Source organism: Cervus elaphus, chromosome 15 (assembly GCF_910594005.1).
Source record: "Cervus elaphus chromosome 15, mCerEla1.1, whole genome shotgun sequence".
NCBI lineage: Eukaryota > Metazoa > Chordata > Mammalia > Artiodactyla > Cervidae > Cervus > Cervus elaphus.
Window position 1 is genome coordinate 71,533,265 of NC_057829.1, and position 10,477 is coordinate 71,543,741.

Consider the following 10,477-nt stretch of genomic DNA (forward strand, 5'->3'; position numbering starts at 1 on the left):
TGGTGTATGATTTTTTTAATATGTTGTTGGATTCTGTTTGCTAGAAAATGCTAAAGGATCTTCTCTAGACAGGAAATACAGAAAGGTTGTATAAACGTGAACCCAAAACAACAAAGTAAATGGCAACGGGACCACACCTATCAATAATTACCCTAAATGTAAATGGGTTGAATGCCCCAACCAAAAGACAAAGATTGGCTGAATGGATACAAAAACAAGACCCCTATATATGCTGTCTACAAGAGACCCACCTCAAAACAAGAGACACATACAGACTAAAAGTGAAGGGCTGGAAAAAAATATTTCATGCAAACGGAGAACAAAAGAAAGCAGGAGTCGCAATACTCATATCAGATAAAATAGACTTTCAAATAAAGGTTGTGAAAAGAGACAAAGAAGGACACTACATCATGATCAAAGGATCAATCAAAGAAGAAGATATAACAATTATAAATATATATGCACCCAACATAGGAGCACCGCAATATGTACGGCAAACGCTAACGAGTATGAAAGAGGAAATTAATAGTAACACAATAATAGTGGGAGACTTCAATACCCCACTCACAACTATGGATAGATCAACTAAACAGAAAATTAACAAGGAAACACAAACCTTAAATGACACAATGGACCAGCTAGACCTAATTGATATCTATAGGACACTTCACCCCAAAACAATCAACTTCACCTTTTTCTCAAGTGCACACGGAACATTCTCCAGAATAGATCACATCCTGGGCCATAAATCTGGTCTTGGAAAATTCAAAAAAATTGAAATCATTCCAGTCATCTTTTCTGACCACAGTGCAGTAAGATTAGATCTCAATTACAGGAAAAAAATTGTTAAAACTTCAAACATATGGAGGCTAAATAACACGCTTCTGAATAACCAACAAATCATAGAAGAAATCAAAAAAGAAATCAAAATATGTATAGAAATGAATGAAAATGAAAACACAACAACCCAAAACCTATGGGACACTGTAAAAGCAGTGCTAAGGGGAAGGTTCATAGCATTACAGGCTTACATCAAGAAACAAGAAAAAAACCAAATAAATAACCTAACTCTACACCTAAAGCAATTAGAGAAGGAAGAAATGAAGAACCCCAGAGTTAGCAGAAGGAAAGAAATCTTAAAAATCAGGGCAGAAATCAATGCAAAAGAAACTAAAGAGACCATAGCAAAAATCAACAAAGCTAAAAGCTGGTTTTTTGAAAAAATAAACAAAATTGACAAACCATTAGCAAGACTCATTAAGAAACAAAGAGAGAAAAACCAAATTAACAAAATTAGAAATGAAAATGGAGAGATCACAACAGACAACACTGAAATACAAAGGATCATAAGAGACTACTACCAGCAGCTCTATGCCAATAAAATGGACAACTTGGATGAAATGGACAAATTCTTAGAAAAGTATAACTTTCCAAAACTGAACCAGGAAGAAATAGAAGACCTTAACAGACCCCTCACAAGCAAGGAAATCGAAACTGTCATCAAAAATCTTCCAGCAAACAAAAGCCCAGGACCAGACGGCTTCACAGCTGAATTCTACCAAAAATTTAGAGAAGAGCTAACACCTATCTTACTCAAACTCTTCCAGAAAATTGCAGATGAAGGTAAGCTTCCAAACTCATTCTATGAGGCCACCATCACCCTAATTCCAAAACCAGACAAAGATGCCACAAAAAAAGAAAACTACAGGCCAATATCACTGATGAACATAGATGCAGAAAGGATTTTAAACCCTGGTGCTAAGCACTAGATCACCATGTGTGTCTAGTGATTTATGTATGAAATGTCTGTAGTTGAGAGGAGGTCACTCAGACATTTAAAGAGCCATTAAGGTTGAATAATTTGTGCTCTATATTTAATTCATGAAAATGCAAACCCTAAAAATTGGTACAAAAAGGTCAAATTCCTCATATTCAGAGCAGTTTTTCCTTTGAGCTCCAAATAGGTACAAAATTAAGTTGAAGGAACAGACTGTAACTACTGATGATTTTTTTTCCATTAAGGGGAAGGTATATGTTCCAAAACATCTGACCACACTCCAAAGTTCCAAAAAGTTACTCCTTTGTGGGTACCTCTCCACTCAGGCATCTAAGCTATTCTAATAACTGTGCACCTAATTCACTAATAATCTTCTGACAAATGGTTTTCAGAGCTTTGTCTTCTATAAAACTGGCTGCTGTAGCACAGTTAGAGGAGAGCTGGTAAATCTTACAGTTTGGATGACAGCCTGTGAAATCCAAATCAAGGGCTATAAAGGTCTTAAAGAAAAAAATTATGTATTCTTTGACAGCATGATTACTGTTCTGTTATTTTGGGAGGCTGTTTCAAAGAATCACTTAACATTTCATGCATACATCACTTTTACTACCAAATATAATTTGGTGACATTAGTTAATTAAAAACTGTTAGTTAATATGCCATTTTTTAAGTTTAATTCAGGAGATGTCATTAACTAGACAGGTTATCCATGTTGAAAACAAGTATAAATATTTCTGTTGGAAACTGAAGACTAACAAAATTAAGATGACTGTCTTTGATAGATTTTATTACTTGAATGATCTGGTAAGACCCACAGATGAGATGAGTAACACAGAAAAGGCTTTGCTATTCAGTGTTTCATAGAGGAGGGAATATGCCATGACCTGGAGGTAAAGAAGGGGTGGTACCTCTGGACAAAAGCCTTCCTTGTAGGTTCTTTGGTAAAGAATGATAAAACAGAATCAACAACTTTAGAACTGAATAGCCTGCATAATTTCAGAGTGCTCTGGGGCAGAGAAGCTGTCCCTAGTTGTCTGATAATTGGTCCTGGAATGAGCTGGGCAGGTAGATAGTGGCTCAGTGAGAGAGCACCATCAAGGAGGTGGCTATGGGTATAGGCCCTTGACTAGTTTGTTTGCATTTGAAAAGTACTGTCACTGGGCAGACTATTTACCATCTCTCGGAATTTTTCTGGCCCTTGGAGGAGGAATTCTTCCTGGGTCAACAAAACTCCACCTGTCCAAGCATTTGAATAGAGAAAACAGAAGGCATGGTTATTACAATGACGCTTATCAAGACTTGAGAGCCAGAGCACTAAAATCACATTGGAAATGTTCAGAAGAACAATGCATTTTTTTTAAAGAGGAAATTTCCCTTCTAGCAATACTCATCTTTACTTTATGGTAAACTACTAACAACTTTGAGGTATGACACACACATAGCACATATTTACATGTAAAATTTAACTTTGACACATGTATGCACCTATGGAACCATCACAGTTAACAAAATGCACATATTTATAAATTTCAAAAGTTGATGTGTACCCACTTGTAGTTCATCAGTCTTGACCTTCTCTATTCCCATTTTCTATTTCCCAGTAACCAACTAATATGATTTTTGTCATAACGGAATAGAATACATTTTATAGAATTTTCCATAAAATGTGATTTTTTTTGATCATGCTTCAACTCAACACTATTATTTTTGAGATTTATATCTACTGTTAATTTTTTTAAAAATTAGTTTCTTTAATTGGAGGCTAATTATTTTATAATATTGTAGTGGTTTTTTTTGTTTTGTTTTTTTTACCATACATTGACATGAATCAGCCATGGGTGTACATGTGTCCCCCATCCTGAGCCCCCTCCCACCTCACTCCCCATCCTATACCTCAGGGTTGTCCCAGTGAACCAGCTTTGAGTGCCCTGTTTCATGCATCAAACTTGGAGTGGTAATCTATTTCACATATGGTAATATGCATGTTTCAATGCTATTCTCTCAAATCATCCCACCTTCACCTTCTCCACAGAGTCCAAAGGCTGTTCTTTATATCTGTGTCTCTTCTGCTGTCTTGCATATAAGGTCATCATTTCCATCTTGCTAAATTCCATATATATGTATTAATATACTGTATTTGTGTTTTTTTTTCTTACCTATTCACTCTGTATAATAGGCTCCAGTTTCATCAACCTAATTAGAACTGATTCAAATGCATTCTTTTTAATAGCTGAATAATATTCCATTGTGTATATGTACCACTGCTTTCTTATCCATTCGTCTGCTGATGGACATCTAGGTTGCTTCATGTCTAGCTATTGTAAACAGTGCTGTGATGAACATTAGGGTACACCTGTCTCTTTCATTCTGGTTTCCTTGGTGTGTATGCCCAACAGTGGGATTGCTAGGTCATATGGGAGTTCTATTTCCAGTTTTTAAAGGAATCTCCACACTGTTCTCCATAGTGGCTGTACTAGTTTGCATTCCCACCAACAGTGTAAGAGGGTTCCCTTTTCTCCACACCCTCTCCAGCATTTACTGTTTGTAGACATTTTGATAGCAGCCATTCTGATCCGTGTCAGATGGTACCTCATTGTGGTTTTGATTTGCATTTCTCTGATAATGAGTGATGTTGAGCATCTTTTCATGTGTTGCTAGCCATTTGTATGTCTACTTCAGAGAAATGTCTGTTTAGTTCTTTGGCCCATTTTTTGATTGGGTCACTTATTTTTCTGGTATTGAGCTGCATGAGCTCCTTTTATATTTTTGAGACTAATTCTTTGTCAGTTGCTTCATTTGCTATTATTTTCTCCCATTCAGAAGGCTGTCTTTTCACGTTGCCTAGAGTTTCCTTCATTGTGCAAAAGCTTAAGTTTAATTAGGTCCCATTTGTTTATTTTTGCTTTTATTTCCATTACTCTGGGAGGTGGGTCTTAGAGGATCCTGCTGTGATTTATGTCAGAGAGTGTTTTGCCTATGTTTTCCTCTAGGAGTTTTATAGTTTCTGATCTTACATTTAGATCTTTAATCCATTTTGAGTTTATTTTTGTGTATGGTGTTAGAAAGTGCTCTAGTTTCATTCTTTTACAGGTGGTTGACCAGTTTTCCCAGCACCACTTGTTAAAGAGATTGTCTTTTCTATATTGTATATTCTTGCCTCCTTTGTCCAGAGGACACATCTGGTGTGTGGATTTATCTCTGGGCTTTCTATTTTGTTTCATTAGTCTATATTTCTGTCTATGTGCCAGTACCATACTGTCTTGATGGCTGTAGCTTTGTAGTATAGTCTGAAGTCAGGAAGGTTGATTCCTCCAGTTCCATTCTTCTTTCTCAAGATTGTTTTGGCTATTTGATGTTTTTTGTATTTCCATTCAAATTGTGAAATTATTTTTTCTAGTTCTGTGAAAAATACCGTTGGTAGCTTGATAGGGATTGCATTGAATCTATAGATCACTTTGGGTAGTATACTTATTTTCACTATGTTGATTCTTCCAATCCATGAACACGGTATATTTCTCCATCTATTTGTGTCATCTTTTATTTCTTTCATCAGTGTTTTATAGTTTTCTCTATATAGGTCTTTTGTTTCTTTAGGTAGATTTATTCCCAAGTAGTGTATTATTTTCATTACAATGGTGAATGGAATTGTTTCCTTAATTTCTCTTTCTGTTTTCTCATTGTTAGTGTATAGGAATGCAAGGGATTTCTGTGTATTAATTTTATATCCTACAACTTTACTATATTCATTGATTAGCTCTAATAATTTTCTGGTGGTGTCTTTAGGATTTTCTATGTAGAGGACCATGTCATCTGCAAACAGTGAGAATTTTACTTTTTCTTTTCCAATCTGGATTCCTTTTATTTCTTTTTCTTCTCTGATTGCTGTGGCTAAAACTTCCAAAACTATGGTGAAAGATAATGGTGAGAGTGGGCACCCTTGTCTTTTTCCTGACTTTAGGGGAAATGCTTTCAATTTTCACCATTGAGGATAATGTTTGCTGTGGGTTTATCATATATGGCTTTTATTATATTGAGGTATGTTCCTTCTATGCCTGATTTCTGGAGTGTTTTTATCATAAATGGGTGTCGAGTTTTGTCAAAGGCTTTCTATGCATTTTTTATCAAGTAGATTTTGGCATTTTGGTTTCCTGTAATGCTGCTATGAAGTTCATATATAAGTCTCTGTATGGACATGCTTTCATTCCTCTTAATTGATAATCTGGGAGCAGAATTGCTGGACCACAAGATGTTGTCAACTGAAATTAAAAAGAAAAAAAAGACCCAACCTAAAATTTGAATTATGTTTTATTCAGTGGACAAAACTGAGGGCTTAAGTTTGGGACATACATAGCATCTCCAATAACTCTGGTTGCTATTGAAATGTTGGGGAGTCAGGATATATAGGAGTTTTTCAACAAAGAGGAAGGTGGTCAGAACTTCAGAAGATGACTTAATTAAGGAAAACCAGAATATCTCAAGTTAAGGAATTTAGCATGTTTCAGAATATGGGAAGATGCAAGAGCCTAGGCTCACTGAAATCACTCCTTTTGTATGCACCTGAGCTACCTGGAGCCAATATCCTGTGTTTTCTTGTCCTGCATTTTATGAGGGTGCACCATGGGGGAGAGGGTGACTGCTGTCTGATAAATTGACAGCAGGATTATATTTTTATCCTGAGTTCTCTCAGGGCTTACCATCAGGGGAGGCATAACATGATGGCCCAATGGCTGCAACATCCTTTGTTTACTAATATGGCAGGCAATATTTTTCATTTACATTATCTATGTATTTTTTTAAAGAAATTATCTGTTTTCCAAAGTGGTTGAACCATCTTGAATTGCTATTGGCACTGTGTGAGAAATCTGGTTCCACCATATCCTAAACAATTAGTTTGGTAGTGTTATTTTTCTTTTCAATCTGAATTGAAGTGGCCTTAAAATGGCCTTAAAAAAAAGCCTTAAAGTGAATTTTTCTTAGTTTTTACCCCTCTGAACAGAACCTCCAGTTTAGTGGAGAGGTGAATGCTAGTGTAAGTACCCTGTGGACAACAACAGATCATATGTTCTCTATGTACCATCCCTAGAACCTAGCACAAAACAAGCATGCCATAGGTGCTTTCTGGGTAGTCATTAAAGAGTTTGTAAGAGAGTCTTCTCTACCATGGTCAGATCTGTGATGTGGGGAGAAAGCTTTTAGTGTTCTCTGAGGAGTGATTCAGGTTGTGCAAGAAAGTGAGGGGCCACATAGGAGACCAGTCCAGGCAAGAAGCAAGGATGGCTTTGGGTGGTTATCAGGATGTGTTCAAGCAAGCTATCAATAACAAAGGTGGGAAATGAAACCCAGCATTATGTCTGGTACACAAGTGGAACTCAAATACTTGTTCTGAGTGGTGATGAAGGAGGGAAGGGGAAGAAGAATCAAAGTTAAATTTTACATGTAAATCAAAGAATCAAAGTTTTATGCTTTCCCAGTGGTATTAGTGAGAATCCAGATAGACTATTGGAAACCCAGTCCAGTATTCTTGCCTGGAGAATCCCCATGGACAAAGGAACCTGGCAGGCTACAGTCCATAAGGCCACAGAGTCCAACACTACTGAAGTGACTTAGGTAGACTAAATTTCCTCCCAAAATGTGTCGGCTCCTACTTAAAATAACTCTGGACACATAAAGTCATGTATAGTTAGCAGTATTTCTCTCATAAAACTGGATGATTCCATTTTGATCAAGTAATATTCATGATAATTCCTTTCTAAACCCCCTCTAAAATTCATTTCTATATTTTAGGTGTAATAATCACTATCAAGTGACAAATGTCCTGTCCATAATTTTTTAAAATAACATCAGCTTAAAATGATCAATTCTGAGACATTTCTGAGAAATGAACTATTTCATTTGATGTATGCTATAATTCCTTAATTAGGAATAGACAAGATAATTGAAATGGACTAATAAGGTCTAGTTTATAAGCTTAAACTTGATTTCCCTGGCACAGATCAGATAGAGTTGATTATTCAGTGTGCAAAAGATAGGATTGAGCAGGTTTTCTGATTGTGATGCTGGTTGCCTATGTAATAGTAATCTGCCCTTGTCTGTGTGTATATTGAGAGTGCAATTCACAGGAAAAAGGAAATGCCCTTGAGACCAGCTGGAGGTCTCAAGTCTAATCTTATTGGCTAAGAGTTATATTCAATATCTGACTGATAAATGAATATTTCCTGCCACATGAGTAAACAAGAATGTCACAGTCCTCAGCAACTGCAGCCTTCCCATGTGAGCTGGTGGAGAAGGAAATGGCAACCCACTCCAGTATTCTTGCCTAGAGAATCTCGTGGACAGAGGAGTCTGGTGGGCTGCTGTCCATAGGGTCACACAGAGTTGGATATGACTGAAGTGACTTAGCATGCATGCATGCATTGGAGAAGGAAATGCCAACCCACCCCAGTATTCTTCCCTGGAGAATACTAGGGACAGCACCCTGCTGTCTACGGGGTCGCACAGAGTCTGACACAACTGAAGCGGCTTAGCAGCAGCAGCAGCAATGTGAGCTGGTAAATCCTAAGGGCACTCAAAAAGGAGAATACCTGTGATCTAGTAGCTATCATTCCACCACAGCCACTCCCTAAAGTGAGTGCCAAGGAAGCTCAGGATGTGAAAACGCGGGATACTGGCCCCACATAGCTAAGATGCACATAAAAGGAATGATTTCAATGGGCGCAGACTCTTGTATATCCCCATTCATAAAAAAACACTAAATTCCTTAATTTGGGATATCTGGTTTTCCTTAATTAACAATAATCTTTTGATGTTCAAACTGAATACCTTTTGTTACAAAATTTCTGTATAACCTGGTCCTCCCCTTGCCTCCTTGAAGCAGTTCTGTCAGGGTTACTGGAGATGTGTCTCCCGGGTTTGAAGTCCTAAACATTCCCATCAAAAAAGATATAACTTTCAACTTTAAGGCTGTGAATATTTTTTAAGTCAACAAGACACTGTGCAGATTAGTGCTTTGCCTCTACAGTCTTCTAGCAGATCACAGAAATCTGTTGGCAAAACTTGTGAGACTATTTCTAGAGACAGCAGACATTTATGGTATCTCCTGTATTTTAAATACTTCTGTCATCTGAGCCCTCTTATAGAGATGAGAAAGTATTAATTTCATTAGCATAAGATAATTGGGAAAATATGAGTTTTAATTGACTAATATTGCCATGAAGAACATAGATGCTAAAAATAGAGAACAATGGCCCTTAACTGAGCTTAATATGTAGGACATTAAGGGGACTTGACCAAGGAAGTCTGTAAAACAGGGAATAAAACAAATAGCAGATTGTAAAATTTTAATGTTTGTACTGAACCATACTATACCAAAACTTTGACCAGAATATTTAGAGAGCGGCATCATGGAAATGGCTTTGGGCTTGAAGTTAAGAAATATGAATCTATGAGATGTCTTGGTAGGATAGGTTGTATAGAAAGTATATGTGGAATATTATTGAATCCAGATTTTTACTGGAATATTAGCTATGCAGAACAAAGAGGACTGATGTGGAAGCATAGGGTTTGGCCAGGGAAGTGGAAAAAATATGACAGCCTTACCAAGCGTCAGCCTTTGGGGCACAGAAGAGCAAAGATTACCTATTAGAAGAATTCCATGTTTGGTGAAATTGTACAGTTGATTTACTCAGTCATTGGTTAAAGTGAAAGTGAAGTCGCTCAGTCGTGTCCGACTCTTTGCGACCCCATGGACTGTAGCCTACCAGGCTCCTCCGTCTGTGGGATTTTCTAGGCAAGAGTACTTTAGTGGGTTGCCATTTCCTTCCTCAGGAGCTCTTCCCAACCCAGGGATCGAACCCAGGTCTCCTGCATTGCAAACAGACGCTTTACCATCTGAGTCACCAGGGAAGCTCCATCATTGGTTAGGACCATCCAAGTAAGACTTGCCCTTAAGTATCACTGTCTTGTTCATCAACTGGCTAAGATCATCACATACACAATAAAACCTCTGTTCAAAAATTAAGATGAATCCTGAAGAAGTTACTAACAAAAGGTTCCAGGTACGTACTCCTTGCAGCTGTCTTAAATTGTCCTTGCTTGAAGAGAAATTTGGTGCATCCACAAACATTGTGATACCAGCATATACCAACCATGAGTGCTAGTTTGATTAGGACTATAGACTGATATAAGCCTGATTTTTAGTTTTTTCTTCAGATAAAACAATACACATTAACATAGCTGTATATAATTGCATTACAGAGGGCACTGGTCCACTAGTTTTTTTGTTACTGTTGTTTTGTTGCTGTCGTTTAGCCCCACAATAGTTAATTTAGAAGGATGACATCATGCTATGGTATTGAGTCAGGAGGGTTACTCTATAATAGATTAGTAGGAATACTTTTCTCAGACAAGATAAATCAAAGGATGCTCAGGAAAGGGGATAGGGGTAAACAATGGCACCAGGTGAATGAAATTCAGGTGGCTAAATGTGACATTTTCCACAGTGATGTATTCTGTAATACAACTAACCAGAGCCCCAGAGTCTACAGCTTGTGGTGGGCTTCTATGAATTCTCAGGTGCTCTGGACACAGCTGCACCTCCAAGGCAGAAACAAAGGTCCAAAAAGATTGGCTGCTTGTTTCAAATCCTTCTGTGTGACCTGCTTCTGAGCATGGACCTGCCACCAGCTGGAGCATATAGGATCT